The 21,567-nt window shown below is 33.7% G+C and overlaps 1 long non-coding RNA gene across 1 annotated transcript; it reads left to right on the forward strand.

Annotated features, from left to right (window-relative positions):
- The first annotated feature begins 785 nt into the window (after positions 1 to 785).
- LOC117099914 lies at positions 786 to 19,536 on the forward strand. Its single transcript, XR_004444048.1, has 3 exons — positions 786 to 906; positions 8,544 to 8,844; positions 19,049 to 19,536. It is a non-coding gene; the product is annotated as an uncharacterized LOC117099914 (long non-coding RNA).
- The last annotated feature ends 2,031 nt before the right edge of the window (positions 19,537 to 21,567 follow it).

Raw genomic sequence — 21,567 nt, forward strand, 5'->3', positions numbered from 1 at the left:
CCATAAGGGTTGTTTTTAATTCTTCGTGGCTTATTGTCCCCGGATTATGTGCAGTCAGATCGAAGCTCTTTGCTTGGGTCTCCATATCTATCGTACGTAGCACAGGAAATGCTACGATATGGTTCCGTTCGAATCCTCTCTAAGCTGCCTTCAGTTATTATTCTTCAATTAAAACCTATTGATTTGCATTAATTGAGGTACATGGACAGTTCGCATTTCGCATCTGTGGCCTGAAACCATATTCGGTGTGAAATTACGGATAGCGATAGCCTTGCTGAAGATCATAACATTGTTGATGTTCGATCAGGAAAGCGAAGGGTACATGAGAATCCCTCCCATCCAATTTTAAATCGTTTGAATCCAAACACAGCTTTCGTGGCTAAATCTATACACTGTACACGCCTCGAAGTCACGTTTTATTACGTAACCGATTTGCGTCAACCGCGTTAACCAAACGCGTTCAATATCAACAGTGGTTGATAACCTAGGTTGAATTGCTGATATAAAGTCAAATTTATTTTTGCGATATGTTTCAAACGAATTTATTTTTCCTTAATTGACGATATTGATTATTATCATACTTGAAGCCGCTCAACATGCAGAATAGCGATGTCAGATGTTGCATACTCTATCTGCCCTTGTTTGACTACGCGATATCTGTCTGTCAAGAAACTACGCTCATAAACAAGGATAAATTGGATGATTATTTTTCTCTATTTGGAAGCTTTTTGTTTTAAAACTTAATTTTTTGATAATTGCAGTTTGTACTGGTTTGACGTGTAGCTCTGAAGGTGACAGAACAATGTCGGCTGGTCATTAAAATGATAAATTGCGTCGCAGCGTAACCCATTCGAATCAACGCCGCGCGTCAGTATTACTCACAATTGGAGTGCGAATTTCTGTTGAGTAAGTTAAACACATAATATTTAATTTATTATTCATTACTATGTGCATGAATTTGATAAATTATATGGTTATGCACCTAATGTTTTTCCATTCCTGTCACTGCGGATTCGTCAACAAAATACGCGAACAGAAGGACAGAAAATAATTGCTGTCTACGAAACCCGTATGTAGGCTGATGTAAAGTTGACAAGTTCTTGGATGGACATTGTCATAATCAACTCATAAATCAAAATAAATACATAAAATGATATCTCTCACCAGGTTCAGAAATGAAAACATAATGATAGGCCTAGAGTGAAAAGAAAAAAAAAAAATAATAATAATAATAACAATGCTAATGATAATAATAGTAGTTTCATTTTTTTCATTTATTTCTCTCACAAAACATGCAAATACAAAAACATAAAAATACAATAAAAATTGACTGACAAAGAGCAAACAACAGAGGAGAGAGTAAACCAAAAACCGAACTTAATCAGCTGTCAAGTGGTTTCTAGATAATAATACATAAGAAACAAGAGCAGATATAAGATTGGTATTTATAATATAAAGATATTATATAAATATAAATTAGCAAAACACCAAGAATATATAATAAATGAATAGAATCAATTGTGAAAATGGTCTTTAAGAGATTTACGAAAAGAATTAGAAAACCAATTTAGCAAAGAATACTACTACTGCTACTGCTGCTACTGTGGTGGTGGTGCTACATACAGTACGGTACTACTGTACATATTGCTACTACTAATACTACTACTACTACTACTACTACTACTACTACTACTACTACTACTACTACTACTACTACTACTACTGCTGCTGCTGCTGCTGCTGCTACTACTACTACTACTACTACTACTATTACTTCTACTACTACTACTACTACAAGTGGTGGAATTTTAAGTTTGAGAGTGCAATTTCTGGCCATCTAAAGGTGCCATAATCACAAATTGTCTTACCTCAGCCTAACCATGGTGGAGCTGAGGTGGTAAAGCTCCTCCATCTGTGAAATTACTACTACTACTGCTACTGCTGCTACTGCTGCTACTTCTGCTACTTTTGCTTCTGCTGCTACTTCTGCTATCGCTGCTACCGCTACTACTGCTACTACCGCTGCTGCTACTGATGCTGCTACTACTGCTACTACTACCGCTACTACTGCTACTAATACTACTACTACTACTACTACTACTACTACTAATAATAATAATAATAATAATACAAACAGCAACAACAATAACAACAATAATATTCTTTAAAAATTATTATTTTTATCCCTGTAAATATCATGTAAAATTAATTTAATCATTTTAAAATTTATAATTTTAAAATTATTAAATAATTATTATCACAGCCATTACTATTATATAATTAGGCGTATTTATACAAATCATATTAAAATTCCTTCGCTTGCTGGCAATAATAATATATGCCAAGAACAGAGTTACTAAGAGTAAGACTTTAGTTTGTGGCAAGTTGATCGACTATAATGCTTACAGAAATGATTGCGCTTACTATCGTAATTCTACATATACACCTAACCTCTTAGGGACCTGTATTTATAAAAATATTCACTTTTAGGTGAAAGAAAAACAATATAAAGAAAACAAACCAACAGATGGTCTGTATCGATTTCCATGTATAAATACCATTATTTTATACCTTTTTTAACATTTTAGATATAAATATGCTAATAATTTTGATGCATATCAAGTTTACGATATGATACTTAAAAGTCAAGTTTTATTACGGGGCTACATAAAGCTAATAAATCGAAAATGCAGAATTTGCTATTGTTCCAACAATGTTTTCTCTTTCAATAACAATTTAGCTATTGAAAATAAAAACGTCAAATAATCGCTGACAGCGTGCATCAAACGAATTAACATACATTACCTTATGTAATTTATGTGTTTGTACTTGTTTGTAACACGTTCCGATGATAAAGCATGTTAAAAAATATTGTACATACATTAATTTATCTGATGAATATTCATACGTACCTACCATTAATTGTTCTGTTTATTCTTCGCCAACACACGAAATTGGCCTATAAAATTAATTTTCAATTTGTCTTTAGAAAGGTGTAACAATAACACGTACAGCGTTCACTATTATTATAATGTTGATTCTTTATATTGTATACCATTTTTTTAAACAATAGCTACAAATGATTGTAAGTAATAAAGTTAAGCACAAAACCGAAAATGATAAAGTTAAACTTATATGGCGCTTAATGCCATCAAGACTTCTTGGCGCTCCGCAACCCCGGCCATTGGATAAAGCACATATGGAATGCATACTCAACTCCCTGGGAAAAATTCCATAGTGTTGCAGCTGCAATCAGCGCATCTTGTGTTCGAACCTACTAGGTACCGTATCCACTTTTATTCCCGGGTGAGGAGAGACAGCCGTAGCTAAGGTGCCGTGCCTAAGGATACAAACGAAATGCACAGCGAGGGAACCTCCGGCCTCGAGGTTGAAAATCAGAACGTCTACAACGTCTACAGTGATCTTGTTGTTGAAATAGTGATGATGGTAATAATAATGAGGACGATGCTGTGATGATGATGAAGGTGGTGAGTTCTTGTTGTTGATAATGATGATACTGATAATGATGAGAATGATGATAGTGATGATCGTGATGATGATGACGATGATGATGGTGATGATGATGATGAATATGATGAGGATGATGATGATAATGTTAACAATGTTTAAAATGGTGGTGGGGATGTTGATCATTATGATGAGGAGGATTAAAAGGAATTGTTATGATGATGATTATAATGATGATGATGATGTTTATACTAAGTGTGATGATTTTGATGATGGTGATGGTAATGTTGATGATTATAATGATGGTGATATTTGGTGTGATGTATTTTAGATAGGAGTATAGTTTTTTTAGTCTTACAAAAAACCTTCCTTTTATTTTTCAATTTTTGATGGTTGAAGGAAAAAAGATATTTAGTTGACATTCCTTAGTTTTTTTGTCTCATTTTTTGATTTATAATGTGCGCATTTGCACCAGAGATAAAGTAAGCTAAGTACACTGCACATGCATCTACTGATGGACGCACGTCACCACAACCATGAACAGGCTAGGCCCGGGGGGCAACGGGCCGGAACCTCCCTGGACAGCCTTCTGAGAACAGCAGAAGTACAAAACGTAGAAGTTAAATTAGAAGTTAAGCTTGCTGGTAATTGTCTCGCTGAATTTGTTTTGATTTTATGTTTTGCTGTCCGTTATTCGTTGTTTCTATTCTATACAGTGTTTATCTGTGTCGAATGATGATCAATGTGTCAGGTTGCAACATCCCCACAGGCGATGGCAACCCAAGGCAGTTTTTTTCTTCTATTCGCCAGCTCTTCCACGGCCTATGTAGTTACTAGCGCGTCAGCTCGTGACGGTTAAGAACACAGCACATTAATAACAATAGAAATTCACCCTTATCCAACCAAGAACACATTTTACAACTAACATTAAGAACAGACTTACGAATGTGATTATTATTATATGAAGATCAACAAAGAATAGAAAAATAAAATTAAGTTCAATGCTACGAGGTTTTTGCACTGTTTCCGACGTGTTAATATACCGTTAATATTGTATGAAGTTTTCGAATTTTGCATAATTACTCGTAGCCTTACTTGAAAAAATACCATGCAGGATGCGTTTAAAATATCTGACAAAGATAGAAACGGCTAACATGGACGGTGATTATGTTTAACCAGGTTAAGTGTTAAGCAGGTTCAGAATACCATTTTACACACAGATGCTTTTTAATAGAATCAAACAAACGAGTAACGCAGCAGTACTAAACCAATTGAGCTTGTAATATTGAGATATGAATCTAGGAAAATTTAATTACGGTAAGAAAATAAAGAAAAATATGAAAGAAACACAATGGTCAAGAAAAAGTGGATAGTACACAAATAAACATTATAAATACTAACCACGGGACAAATGTAAAAGAAACATATTCGTCAGTGAGTAAGTATCTACCTAACGGTATCTCTCGAGTTCTCTATTAATATATATTTCATTATAATTTAGACTACATTAGGCCTATATCAAGTACAAACCTATATAGGCCTTACTACAGACAAAGAAATGGTGTTGTTAAAAAGCTGTTTTTTTTCTTCGATTCTGTATCTCATGATATTTTGGCATTAACACAAGGTGGTTTGGTCTCCATTTATATATTTACGTAGAGCTACAATTTTATATATTTTCGCAAAACCATTTTGATCTAGTGGTATGACATATAAGTTGAGTGTTCGAGACCGAATAAAGATTGATTGGTTTGTGTTTTTTCATCTTCTGTAATACTGCATTATTTGGCTTGCTTCTGAATTTTGTTTTGTCAACATGCTATTATATAGTACTATATAAGTTGTGAAATTTTCTCACTGTCGGCAGGTTTTAAATTCCTATAATAGTTATTATTACTATCCATAAAATTGTATTTAATTTTAGTTTTCACCATTATAGCTGATTGAATAATTTAAGGCAATTAAACCGTCACGTTTGTGAAACTCATATTTGTCATGTTAATGGAGTCTCGTTAAATGTAATTATATATTAAAATATACAACAAAACAATCGGACCTCTAACAGGGCATTATTCTCATCAGTGACCACAGAGGTCGCTGATATATGTCAATTCTAAATATTAATATTAATATAATGATGAAATGATAATAATTGTATTGAGAAAAACGTATTGTCCCCATCGGGTTTTGAACCCAAAGCCCACAGATTACTGTTCCGATACTCTATCTCATGACTGGAATGCTCTCCCAACTAATTTAAATGACTGGAATGCTCTCCCAACTAATTTAAAATTAATTACTAATATGGCTACATTTAAAATACACATCAAAAAACTGTAGGAACGCAATAGTGCTCAATTGCAATAATTATAATTGAGCACTGTTGTGTTCTATCTAAATTATTAGTTAATTGGGTGCATCTTGGTTTTTAAATGCTACTTTTTTTCTTTTCCTTTTTAATCATGTATTAATTTTGATAACTTTTTAATTGTGCAATTTGGACCCCATTGGAAATGGGGTACGAATTGCACAATAAATAATAATGCAAAAAAATATATATATTGCCAATTACGAATTAATGAGCAAACATGTGGCAGACCAGAGCCTTCTCTGCTCCTTCCTTGGGAAGTAAAATGCATAAAGCAAAGGTGATATTTATAGTATGGTAACTTTTAATGGTAAATAACGCAAACGTTTCGGCATCGCCCTCCAATAACAACCACCTTTTGATAAAATGGAGATATTTACCATTAAAAGTTCTGCAACAGTTGCAACATCCGTATCTTATTATAATTATTAATATAATCAATTTCATTGAATGTTGTATTGCATTGTTGGTGTCGCAGCCTCCGGGTCGCTTATGCGAATTAAACGAGTGAGTTAGGCCTATTGCACTAAAGTGGGTACAAAGTGGGTTACATGAGTACGGGCTACTAACGTACTACTCGGTTACTATTTTTAAGCATATATTTTATTAAGCATTGGAATATATTAATCCACCCACGCATCTTCAAACCTTCATAAAACTCGATAAAACCACATAGGCCTACGTTATGCATTCTCATTAACTTGTCATGAATCATATCACACCCGAAGTGAATTTTCAGAAAGGTAGATACTGTAATACAGAAATGATTAATTTATAACGTATGTTTGTGGATATTATGTAAATTAAAGAACAAGAGCACATCACCGTGTGTTCATAAATAGGCCTCTAATGTATTACAGTACTATTATTGGCGTTTATAATGTAATGTATATACAACAACATACATCAATTATATTTTGTTCTTCAAATGGCTTAGAGTAATGTTTTACATACCGTACTATATATATAGGTCTATATATATATATATATTTATATATACATTATAACATTTATTTTATAATGTATATTTAAAAATAGAATTAAAGGTTATATACATGTATGCACATAATATACTTATTATTATTATTATTATTATTATTATTATTATTATTATTATTATTATTATTATTATTATTATTATTGTTATTATTATTATTATTATTATTATTATTATTTGGTGCTTAGACACCTTGTTTATTTGCGCCTTATAAATTGACCTATTACCATTATTAATATAGATTTTTTTTTTCATTTTCTAACGAACATTACAAGTTCCCTTTTTGAGTTGAGCAACCAAATGTCGATTGACGTCTGTATACGCGTGTCTGTAAAGTTTCCTTGAAACCCACCCTCGAGCATGAAGAAAAGAGAATGGAATCGCCTGCATTTGTGAATTCTGTCTTTAGGCATATAAGGGGTGAGGGGGTCAGTCTCTTAATGGAGCGACACTCTAGTTCTCTTTATGCTAAGGACGAAGATGTATAGAAAGTGTAACTGACTGGCTTAGGGTAAACCTTCAAACTAGCGTAATATAACCACATTTAAACTCCATCTAAGCGAAAACAATAAGATACATAATTAGGCCATTTAAAAAAAATTAAGTTCTTTGAAAGTTAACTACAAAATTTACAGTACACTGTGGTTAATGTGTTATAGGTTGCAAAAACTGTATTGAGTAAAAAAAAAGGCTTTCGAATAAAATTAGGAATTTCTATCATTTGTGAAACAAAATGATAGGCTATGTCAAGTGTTATATTGATTAATTATTAATTTTTTTTAATGGCGATATAAAGAAAATTATATTGAAATTTTAAGTCTGAGAGTGTAATTTACGGCCACCTCAGCCCAACCATCGCTGTGGGGCTAAGGTGGTATACATTCTCCTTCTGCTGAAGTAGGCCTACCCACTGGCGGATTCAAGGAGACCCAGCCGCCCCCACCCCTAAATTGTTCAATAAAAAATGTAGATATAAGGATAATTATATTCAAATTTTATGTCTGGATGTGCAATTTCCGGCCATAAAGGTGCCATAATCACAATATTTTCTTACCTCAGCACCAACCATGGTGTAGGTCTTCTATCTGTGAAAGTACCCTACCTGGGCCCTTCTAATTCGAATTCCTGGATCCGCCACTGGAAATTACAACAAATATGAAGTCATATTACAGTAGTTTGATGCCTATAAAATAACTTATAAAATTCACCAAACTTCGTAAAATATCAGTAGCTTCCAGAGGGCTTCGCCCCTGGACCCCCACCGGGGGCCCCCCTGGTCCAGCCTAGATGCTCGCTTCGCTCGCATACTGGACCCCCCCTACTTTCAAAAACGTTCTGCCGCCGTTATATAGGCCTATATCATACAAATCCAATATCTTGAAATATAGGGCACTCCAAACATGATCAATTCATCCAAATATAATATATACTTGGTTTATTTAAATTTTGAAATTAATCAAATAAAAAAATCTTAATCGGGCAGGGCCTACTTCTTCTGGGCGAAATAAATTCTGCATACATACATATTTTATAAGACTGGATATGAGAATATCTGAATTCATGAATAGATCATACTCGTATTATAATAGATTTCTGAGGACTATGAATTTTAAAATAAATATATTTGACATTATAAGGGCATGGTATTAATGTAATAAATGCAATATAGGTTCTACAATCATATTGTTTCATTCATTTTGCTAATTCCAGTCTGAAGGTACCAGGTTTCTCGGAAGATTTAAGCCGAACTCTACGTAAATGGATCGATTAAAATGGAAACGAGCAACGGCCACCCGAAGGATTTTTTTGTTATCTATCAGCTTGGACTACCGGCTAGGCCTTGGGAATCTGCGAATTTGCTAGTGAAGCCAGGCCGAATGAACGATTCCTGATGATAGCTAGGCGGATGGGTGTTCTATAATGTGTCGAAGCTGACAAAGAAGGCACACGAATGCATTGTCTGTCGGACAGTGTTGTCACCTCTAAACAGTGGAGCATCTGTCTTGAACAGGTAACTTCATAGTACAGTATACTATTTCTGCCGATTTGAGTCTTAGTGTACAATTTCACTTTGCGTACACTGCGCGTAAAATCTAGGGGTGGGTGAAGTGCTACATGGGGAACGGCAATATTCTTCCTTTTTGACATTTACAATTGACAAATTATATTCAATAAATCCTGAAACTGATGTCCCGTCTATTGTGCCCCCAATTTAGAAAATACTCTGGATTCGCTCTTCTTTTAAGGGGAAATAATTCCAGTCGGTATTTGATAGGTGCTCTTTAAAATCACTGATTCAGTTATATTCTGTTCAGGATGTTGCTCCGGTTTAGTGACAAAACAAGGATTTATGATTAAGTGAACAGACACCAATATTGCTGTAATCAATCATAGCAATACAAAGCTGTAATTTAAAAAGGAATATCATAAGATAATTTACAATGTATATATAAATATAAAGGCCATATATATAGGCCTATACATATATGTATATATATACATATATATATATACATATATATATATATATTATGTACATATAAACATTTATGAGTGTAGGCCTATGCGACTTTTCGATGACAAGATGACCAAGAGGAAGACCAAAGTTAACATGGATCGCAAACGTTGAAAATGAACTAGAACATGCAAAAAACAAAACACAAAACCATCCTGCCCATGACAGAAACGACACGAAATAGTGGAAGGCGTCATGCTGCAAAACAAAAGGCGTTATTGATGATGATGCGACTTTTACAAACCTTAAGTCGAATCTAATTTATGAACTATGTTGCTTTTGGTATTTAATGAATTCAGTTTAATTTCATATAATTTCAACTTATATTTCACCCCATATAGTTTCATATAAACAAAAAAAAAGCTTCGCTTAACGATATCGCTAAAGCCGTGACGTTTCCAAACATAAACACATTCTTAAAAAAAAAAAAAAAAAAAAAAAGTTTTACGTCAGGTGTGTCAGGTTCCAAAATCTCCCGGAAATCTTTACTTCTGTTTCATGTAATCTACACTAAAATACACCCGACCGTGGCCGACTTAGACGAAGATTCCATTTCAAGTCGCCGATGAATGTCTGATGTTGATTAATTAATCGGTACCTCTATAGACGCAAAACGAAATGGCTTTGATTTCAAACGGTTCGAGTACCGGGTTACCGTTCATAAACAGCGCGTGATTTCTCATCTCCTGTCCTTATGTGTGACTAACATTAGGTTACAATCCCCAACGAGTACTACCTATTGAGTGTCTGGTTCTTCAAAGACAAACATTTCCCATGGGAGGAGGGAAGGCCTTTCGAATAGTAATGACCACTCCAGCACGCCGTTGTGTTCGCGTAGATTTGGTACGCGGTGCGAGTAATCGAATACGCTTTTGTAAATCGTGGGTAAATTGTCAATTAGCCAATGTGGGTTGTCTGATTTATCTGCAAACATTCTGAGATTGTCTATATTTCATTTGTCGTCATTTTAGCCGGCGATTTGGCTAAAGGTGCTTATCAACGTAGTGGACAAATTTTGCTTTTTAATGACGAGAAAAATTTTCGCTAATTAATAATTTAATTATACCAATAGGACACATAATAACAAATCTGACATAGTATTGAATATAAGCCAAGATTACTTAATAATGTATATTAAACTATAGATTGATTACTTTTTAAAATGTTATACATTCCATTTACATATTATACGTATGTATTGGCCTCTATAATTATCATGTACAACATAAGCCCGACACCGAGCTCAACTGAAAGTCAGAACGATTTTGTCATTTTTTATAGGTCTATTAAACTTACTGCGATTAAATTTGTAGAAATTTAGTAGTAAACCGACTATTTGAAAAAAAAAACCCGGTCTTTTGTTTTCCGTCTCTGTTTACGTTACTTTATACACTTTGTATGGTCGAAATGGTTCCAAACATCATAAATAAAAATTTCAGATCGATGTAACTTTGAAAGAAATTAACAAGTCAACTATTTAAAAGGATATTTCTTACGGTAATTTTGTTGAGCGGCAATCAAATTGAAAATACAAATGACAATTAATCTATAAAAACAATATTGAAAGGCGCATGTGTTAGCATTAAACAATGAATGCATAATATAACGTTTGACCTATGTTTAGAAAGTCGGCCTTGTATCAAAATGCACAAAGGTTATTACCAGGTATTTAATTAAATATTAATTTTAAAATCGTTAATACAGACTCACATTTACAATATAATAGAGGAAAATTTATGAGTATCCCATAAAATTAATTTACACAGTAAAGTATTTAACTTACAATAAAATAGGTCTATTTTAATTTTTGCTACTAATTCAAGAACAAAAAAATAACAATTACGACCGATTATGCGACGTTGTATAATGCATTATACTATATACTTTTGATACGCGTATAAATTAGACCCTCTTAAAACTCTATATTCTAACACTGATATATTTTGTCAAACAAAGTACTTTTGTAATTATATATCAATATATTTAGCGTTCTTACTGTATTGTGAACAAACCTTCATGGATAATATCGCACCTGGTGGTAGACCACGTAAATACGCCTCTGCAATGGAGAACAACTCGACATGATTTGTTTCAATTTTTGGTTATGCCGTCGGGTTGTTAACGATTGCTTCTTTTCTTTTTCTTTCTTAGTCCCCCCCCCCACACCTATTTTTTAGAAACTAGATTCATATTGCGCCTATCACAGACCGAAGAATATACAAGGCACTGGGATCAGTATTCCCCTGGTCACTGGATAGTTGGCAAACCAGCACATTGTGCAACTGTTCCCCACTGAGTATCCTAAGTCATGCTGCTTTACACGGCACGCATAACCTAATACTTTCAATGCCACACCATCCTACCAGGTATCCAATTATACTCCTGGGGTTGAGAGAGGTAAACGTATTGACAAGTAAACTCTCGATATCACGATCAAAAGTCCAACACATGAAGCTCGGTTTCCATACAATCGCTCACCCTATCGGCGACAGTTGTCGGGAAGGTTGAACCTGGTTCAACTTCGCCGATTTCGTTGCAGACGAATGGGGGTACCTTCATGTTTGCGTCGTGGAAATTAGCAATGCACCCTAATTCATCTGCAAGGCAATCGGCAAAGTCCGGGTTCAACCTTCCCGGCGACTGTCGGCGACTGCACCGATAGGGTGAGCGAAACCGAGCTTTACACGCCGCGCGAGACGCTCCTACGAATCTGTCTGTTTGTATACATTTTCTCGTGCACTTGAATGTTTTCTGAAAACAAAATAAATGAAATGAAATGATAGTTGTAAAGCTAGTTGATTCCGTCTGTAGTTTTCAATTTGTGGTATCGCACGGAGGGGCCGGACAAGATGAGGTGTGAGGGAAACTATGAGAGAAAATTTGCTCCGTCAGACCATTGTCCTGCTTTCATCGTCTCCCAGAAAAACTACAATACACGTACTATTGTCAATCAATATTCTGTTCACAGTCTATTCATTTATACAGTAGTTAAAATACTATACGGTATTGTATTGGTCTTAAAATGTGGAGTGTTGAACCGTTGATAAATGATACTATAAGTTAAATCACTAGCCTTTCATTTCATATATATATATATATATATATATATATATATTAAATGGTGTTTTACTTTAAAAATTAAAGGTTTATTATGTTTTGACATTTAGATGGAAAATTATCATATACATTTTATATTTTCTCAAATGTACATTATGTATATTTATAGCACATGCCGGCATTATCAAAATCTCAAAATTAATACAGGACACTTTTGTCTCTAAATTGGTCTCGCCTTTGAAACATTAGGGAGACATTTGGAAACCTTTAACAAACACTGAACACAAAAATTATAAACATGATTAAACACTAAACACATAAATACTAAACACTCCTGGTCACAAGGCGTCATCACTTTACTACAAACACTGCCTACCGCTTTATGTTCTCGATGAGTAAAGTTAATGGCGCTTAGCTAATGAGTTCTTTAATTCGTTGCGATTGATTACCGCGAAATAAGAGCGTTAGATTCTCGACTTAATTAGCCTGGAACAACAGACATTGCAGTGCATTGCATTGGTTTCTCCGAACGCATGGGTTAGATGGTTAGGCTTAAATGGACAAGTCTCTGTGGTCTTCTCAAGGCGCTCTCAAGAGCTGTACGCTAAAGATTAGGGCAGAGTCAAGATATGTATTATTGATTTCGATAAGCAATCAAGTATTGCTGACCCGTCTTCTCCTGTACCCAGATGAATAATAATGATACCATTTCCTCAATCAGTGTATCGGAACATTGTCTTGTTTGCTAAAATACTCCGCTGTTACTTACGTTTATGATGATTGGCGAGAGTTGTACCGGGTGATGGTAATTAGGCTAAACACAGCGTTCTCTATTAAACATCTGTAGGGCGTATTAATTTGGGTCGCAAGTAAATCCGTGGACAGTAACATTTTGCCCTATAAATGATATGGTGCTATGTAAATATATCACAATTATGATGCGCTAATAGATATAAGATTACCGTTTGTAACCTTTTAAAATCGTAATATGATCAAACTAAGCGTTCATATCTATGTTGACCTAAACAAACTGGAAACTAAAATTCAACGTTTTGATTGCTTATGCTCTGTCCAGACTATCACATTTTCTTTGACAAAAAATTGTTGTATGCCCATATATGGTCATGATGTGCCTATATATGGTCATGATGTGATGTCATCATGACCATATTTAGGCATGTCACATGTTTTTGTAAAATTAAAGTTAATAGTCTGAATGGGGCTTCATATTAAATTTGTATATTTTAAGTTATTGGCTTTCGATTCGTCATTAGAACGAGGAACAAATCGTCGCAAAAATGAACTCACCAGAACGCCACTCAATTTATTGAAGTGGCGTCGAGTGCTTGTGGGTCGTTTCCAACACCTTATTACCCCCCTCGTCTTCTAATACCTTCAACTGAAAGGCACTTTCAGCTTCCACTAAGTGAGCAGGAAGAGCATTCCATCCGGTTACCACCCTTTGTAAAAATAAAGTGCTTCCTGCAACTTATTCGAGCTTAAGGCTTTTAAATTTCCATCTACGACCCCTAACTGAACCAACTGCCAATTAAAAAAAAAGAAAGTCCCTCGATATCTCCTTTTCCATTAAAGATGTTTTTTTCGATTAATTCCCCTCTGGTTATTTTTGCTTCTAAAGTAGTTAAAATTAAATGCTCTAAGACTTTCCTCATAGTCTCACCTCTTTAAGCCTTTTATACCAAATTAATATACACAATACCATTTCTTATTCTTCCCATTGATCGAGAAGATGGTCGTGGTGAAAATGTAAATCAGTTAAAACTGACTTGCTTCGATCAGTGTTTTATTAGAAGTTGATAACATTTTGGTAGGCCTACATCTAAAATAAGCATGTTAGTGCTTTAATTGAATTTCAATACTTTCCCAAATTACAACAGCATATTTTTAAGCAATTGTACATTTAAAAAATGTTGATATGATGACATTGATTTTTGATCAGTCAATTAATCTAATTACATGAAATTACATGTGTTTAATTGTTGATATGTAAATTTTCAAATACCGCTTTAATAGTTTAGGTTTATAAATACAGGCCTAATGGGGTTTCAACAAATAGTATCAATTCAATAGATAATCTGATATCTGACAATAAAAACCAATTCAAGAGATTATTGAAGGAAACGATATGGTTTATAGGAAACATTACAGTTATAAAGAAGCTTAATACGATTTTGAAGGAAGTATCGTGTGCAGCAGAACACATAAATTAGAGTAAATGGGTGGGTGTACATCTGGGAAGAGGGTTTGACAGACTGTTTATCAATAACTCTCAGAACTAAGCTATCAATTCGAGCAATAAATTTAATTATTTGAATTATTTTGTACATTTAAATACGGTATGTTATTACCGTTAAATTCAATAAGTGTAACTCGTCTATTTACGCATAGAACCAACTCATTGGTCAGCATAGCAACAGTTGCGGTAATCGGTGAGACTTAGTTTCCAATCCATTGAGAACTGAAACTACAAAATTCTATACCATCAACTGAAAATAAGCATCTTATCTTATACACTTTTACTGAGAGACAATTATGAAAGTTCATATTTTATATTATTTACAGGCGAAAACTATTTTTAATAATTGTAATAATACATCTGATAAAACAAATGAAAGATCTAAATGATAAAGTTTAGCTTTCCTATAACTAATTGACAATTTTTTTTGTTTAGGCCTGTGTTTCATTCAGTAATTTAGACATTTGTTGTTCTTTAGTATTGCGTATACTCTTTTGAATAAGGACTAAGCAATCTTATTGACGCAAGTTTGTTTAGATGAACCTCGAGTCCTAAAGTCTGCTTTCGATGTTTTTAATAATTTCGTTTATAGCCTCACTCTACCAAGCGCACGATAAGTGATTGTTATATTGTAATTTGTTGCTGGAATCAAAGCGGTAATCTTTTTTTTTTAAATCCAATCATGAATTATTCTCACGATTAATTCTAATTTTTTAAAATGAAACAATATTAACGATATTATTCACATTAATAAAATAGATTCTAGGTCACTAGGGTATGCAAATATTCGTTTTCCAAGGTTGGCTATTTTGGTTGTGTGATGTTATGGATTATGTGCGTAATCTAGATTAAATTTTTTAAGAGAAAAATATTGAAGTAGATACGATAATTGTTTTATGTTGACACTTAAGAGGTGAGAATATGCCAACTGGTAGGTTGACCTAGCCCCAGATACTTCAACCAGAACTTACAGGACACATTAAAAAAGCTGTTAAAAGCTCTTTTTTTTTTTTTTTTTTTTTTTTTTTTTTTTTTTAATTGTCCAGTTACATCTGCTCACTTGTTCTGCGCATTGAGACTCTCGTATGTTGCGCAATATAAATGAATAACCTTTAACCTATCTGTTCAGATTTTTCTATGATAGCGCCTTATGTTCGGTCCACAATTTTATGCGACAAATATCCGTGGTTTACCTATTAAAGCAAATTGTTGTCATATCACATCAATCAGCTAATCACAGGTTTGTTTCTACCGGCATGGACAAGCCCACTCTTGACCATTGACCCTCAATAAGCCTATACCGGTACCATACAAAATAAAGTAACACCTTTGATATAGTGTGATTCGGTAGTGGTTTATTACGACAAAAGGCAAATGGACCATCGCACAAGATCAGTCTTTTCTAAGAAAAATCAGTGAACGGATTGAGGCAATTTCACTCAGCAACGAGAGAAGGGGTCCGGTTGTATATGCACACGAGGACTCTGATGCAATAGATTGAAACTACGCGGACTGCGCGGCACCCCATGGCGTGTAGGCCTAGCTACGCCCATTCACATATAGAGGTTTCGATGTTTCAACTTTATTTGTCTTCAGTAAATGAGTATATAGTTAATTGTGTAAATAGGTTTAAGTCAAAGTAAAAGATTCAGAATGAACCTTTGAGTTGAACTGTTACAAATACAATATTCTAATATTGGAAGTCGCAATGCATGCATGCAAGGAAAATAGGCTACCGTACTCTACTCTTCGGAAGAGTGGATGTATTTAGATTGTTTAATTTTTCTGTCACCAGGCATATAATTCATATGGACTTATTTCTGAATAACAACAATCAATCAAAATAAAGATAATTAAGTATTACTGCATAGGCCTAAGCAGTATCACTTCCAATTTCACTCTAAGTACAATAGCGCCATCTAACGTCGAACACACAAAAAGTTTAGCATAGCGTGCTCGTTCAGTTAAAAGTTCTTGGTGTGCTAAGTGTTGGTGATGGGTGTCACGAACATAATGTCATTCACCAGTGGATATACTTTCTAAATATTTATTGTTATAAGATTATAATTGTTACGTGATTTGCATCTTTGATTCCATCGTATTGCTCATGTTTCTAATGACATGGCTGTACACAACTTATTAATGAATTATCATTGGCATAATTGACCAACGTGTTAAAGGCATTTGTTTGCTAAAAGTGCACTTTCTTTTGATTCTAGTTCTAAAATAAACTCGCACTTTTTAACAATTTGCTGTTTTTAAAGTGAAATAATTTCCACAGTGAAGATGATCGTCTGCTAGTGTTTTCCTCAATTGCAGAAAATATATGGAATGCATAGCGACTTAGGTCATAATTTCGCTTGTTTTCCAACAGTTACCATAGCCAAAACATGATTTTTGGGGTGTTGACTCTGCTGATCAGTAAACGTACACAATTATTGTAGTTCAGTCTGTTTGCTAAGTAGGCTTAATCAACAGTCGGGCTTGAGTCCAAACTAACAGTCACTAGCGACAGCGCAATAACGCTGCAGCCTCTCAAATGCGAAGTCGTTTTCAATCGAGTTTTATGGGCGTCTTTAACACTGACTGCTGCTTGGTTTAATTGGCTCAGTTAGTCCCGCTCATTCTCTTGATCAAGAAGAACATTATGAAGCATGCAGCAAGTTCGCTAAAAGCCATCTAAATGAAATCTAAAACATTACGAGTTATCATTAAGAATGTTTATCCTCCACACAATGAATATTCTATTGAGAATCTAGCCAAAGGCCCGAATGGAGAGTCGAGAGTCGAGACAAAGTCATTCACCCAAGCCTCATTCTGTACGCGCGACCTCAACTATTTTGTCTTTTTAACAGTATACAATATTTCCATTAATAAGCATTTACCATTGTTATTTATGATTGATATTATTGATATTACTATAAATATCACCAACATTATCATTATCATTACATTAGTTACCATTGTCATTATTATAATTATCATTATCACAATTAGATCAGCTTTAGGATGTTTACAACAGGCTCCAAATTATTCATGATGTCAATACCGGAAAATAATTTTGATACAAGGCCTGCTTACTCAGTTTTTCCTTGTCAATTAATTTATAATACAAAGTCTTTTGAAAGTCGTTTTATAACCAATCAATATGTATCTGTCTCTTATACACATCTAGATGTGTATAAGAGACAGGTATATAGTTACCTGTTGCCACCATGATAATAATCATCATAATCAGTATCATCAGAATATTAAAAGCACGGCAATCATATAACATACAGGAATTAGTGTTTATATAAATTGTATATATATATATATATATATATATATGTATATATATATATATACACAGTATTTGATTGATCATCATTCCTGATGATGTTCGAATAAAGAACGAAATATTGAATTATGGCTTTTCTTAGTCTTTTTGGAGTCTGCATATTATATAGTTGTATCAAAAATTAGGTCTCTGGTAGAGGAATCAAAACCGCTGTGTCTCGCTATATCGAGGAGCGTCATACCGTTTAGACCAAAGAGGCCGTGCGATATCATTACGGATCTAAGACCACTAGTCTCTCACTTGAGGGCTCACACATAGTGGAGCGAATTTTTAAGCTAAACTTATTACATCATGTTCCTATATAATAATTTGAGCACTGTATATATTTGAATCACATATATGTGTGTATATTATATATATATTATATATATATATATATATATATATGTACATATATATGTAATATAATTGTAATATATATATATGTAATATATGTATATATGTATATATATTATTATTATTATATATGTATATATAAATGTATATATATAGGCCTATATGTATATATATATATTCTGCACGTGAAAATGTCAATATATATTTGCGGCTCACCATTCCTTTTGATTTTTATAGCTTTATTTTGCTTTTCTTGATTTTATGGTATATAGTCACAGATAAATGTATAACTTAAATAAATTTTCTTGAACCACTGCTTAGAGACAAAAATAAAATCCATAGTCCTTACTGAGTTGACAAGCGCTGTATCGAAACAAGCCCTATTTTATATTTTACAGCCAGAGTGCCTGTGTATGGAATACATGTTAAATTGAATTGAATATGTTGTTTAAGTCATATGCATATTATTTTAAAGGAAGTCACTAATTCATCATGAACACATTTTTTTTGTAACAAAAATCGAGGTAAACAGACAGCATATGTCATAATTTTTAATTACATATTGTGAATACTAACCACCTTGATGTTAATGATTTCATAAATAATCATCTGTTATTAACAGAATTGTAATGGAAGACATATGTATATTTTTTAATTTCAACATTTGGCATTCTTAAAAATGCTAATGCTAATTTTTTTTTCTTCATTAGATTGGTGACCGTACTTTGGAGATTTCAAATTTAACAAGGAAAAGTGAGAGACAGAAGGAATGGACTTGGAAAAAATAATTGCTGCAGTAGTAAACATCTGACCGTGCAGGTCCTCGGCGTGGAATTATGTTTAACGATATAAATGATTTTCACGCTGCTAAACATTGTCTACACGGCACAGTGTGAAAATCAAAGGTGTGGAGCTAATTGCGTTTGTTATGTCAGATGTTAACGACAAAAAGATAACTTGGACACGCAGTTACTGTAGAAAACGTTGAGCTCCGAGGACGACGACGCTGATCTATCAAATGTAGCAGGCAAAATGACAACTTATGTCTGGGGCTTAAGCAAACAGAAAACGAAGATTTCCTAAAAAAATAAACTATCGCACATATGGCTAATTAAAATTAACATCGTTTCTGCTACAGAATTAAGTTTGTAATTTCAAAAGAATGGTAAATAAAGTGTTATAAATAAGTTCTCATTTATTTTATGTGCGTGTTTAGCACTGAGATTGTCAATGTTCTCATGTATAGGTTACGTATCTTAAAGTCCATACCTGCTGTATTATGACTCTCTCAAATTCGTATATTGTCAATGGCGACAGACAGTGTCTAAACCAAGGAATAGTGTTTACAAAACATATCATTTTCAGCAAATTACAAGTCACGTGGTCTGATGACATAACCAAAACATCGGTAATTGCCCATATTTTTTTTCGTCGAAAACTCGACAAAAAAATTAAATGTTCCATATAATGGTGATTGGAATACTAAACACCATTACATTAAAGTGTATTGTGCGGTAGGCCTACGCAATATGATCTTATGTATCGCATGCTTGCTTAACTTCATAAAATATGTACGTGTGATTGGCGTATTCCGTTTTCCCCTCTTCACCATATTCACGTAATCACCTACTGTACATAATTATGGTGATAACAATTATGTAAGTATCTTTAAATGCCATTGTAAACGTATAAAGATAATCCTAATTTCCCCAGTTAATATTTATTTATCTACGTATATGTAACGTACTTATTCGTTAACCTCCATGTGAACGTATTTGATCGCACACTGTCTTTAAAATAAAAGCTGATGCGGGCACGTTGCAATATGCCTACGGGTGCGTATTATGCCGTAGTTGTAGAAACAATACCAGGAGCTATTTTCCCTCATATCCGCCCCTTTAAACGTTGACCATTAATAGCTAACAATGGTTTACCGTTTTTGAACTCGAGGTAATATATCAGGGGAATGACTTCTTCAACTCTGGTACAGTTATCCTTGCAGAGTAAGGGACAGTTCTTTTGACCATATGTCGTTTATGGTTATCATTTCATGTTAAGCTATAAATAATGGGAAAACCGACACATTCAAAGATTTTATTGTAAATGTTGGGAGTAAAATGTCACTTGTACTATCGTTACTTGGAAAACTTGGAAATAAATCAAAGAAAAAAGCAAAGAGTTCATTATAAGTACGGTACTACGTACAGTGCTCTAGGTGTATGTACTGTTGCTGTTGCTACTCTGATAAATATTGGGCCGAATGTGGTTGATTGTTTAAATTTCATTTGTTCATAATATTATTTATCAATCTAAATCCATGTTCCCACTCATCCATCCTTCCTTTCGCTCATATAGGCCTATCCATGAGTTCATCCGTCCATCCATGCTTACATGCATGCATACATACATCTATCCATGCATGCACATATCCATCCATCAATCCATACCGGTACATCAATTCAGTCATCTTTTTATACATATTCATTCATGCATGTAGGCCTATTCGTTCGTTCATTCATTCGTTCAGTGGTTCCTCCTTTCGTTCATCCCTTATGCGTCTGTTCATTTATTCATTCAGTCATTCATTCGTTCGTTCGTTCGTTCGTTCATTCATTCGTTCTTTTCGTTCATTCATTCGTTCATTCATTCGTTCATTCATTAATTCATTCATGCCTTCGTTCGTTCATTCAATTCATTCATTCAGTTATTCATTGTTACGTTTATTCATTCGACACCCGATCATTTATTTTATATTCATTCATTCACCCCGTTCATTCACAAAATCCCTGTCATAAAATATATTTATTATCTCCAACAAAGAGAATACATATGCATATTTCCATTCAGAATGCATACATGCATCCATATCCAACTATCCATTAATCCAGCATGTAACTAATGTATTCGTCTACCCACAAACTCAATATTATTGATAATGATGATGATGATTGATATAATATAAAATTATAATAATAAAATAGGCCTAATAATGTTATACCTGGTAATAATAATTATTATTAACATATTTATTATAATAATAAGGATATGTGATAATAAATAGCCCTAATGAAGATATGTAAGAATTAGAATAACAAATATTTAAACAGACATTTAAAGCTCAAATTTATATCATTCCAGTGTGTTGTTTTGTTATTTATTAAGGAATATACATTTGTTAGCGATCGAATTATCAGATAGTAAAAATGATACTTTTACATGACTGGTATAT

The sequence above is a fragment of the Anneissia japonica genome, unplaced genomic scaffold (genome assembly GCF_011630105.1).
Source record: "Anneissia japonica isolate Jap-2015-1 unplaced genomic scaffold, ASM1163010v1 scaffold483_len1788099_cov177, whole genome shotgun sequence".
NCBI lineage: Eukaryota > Metazoa > Echinodermata > Crinoidea > Comatulida > Comatulidae > Anneissia > Anneissia japonica.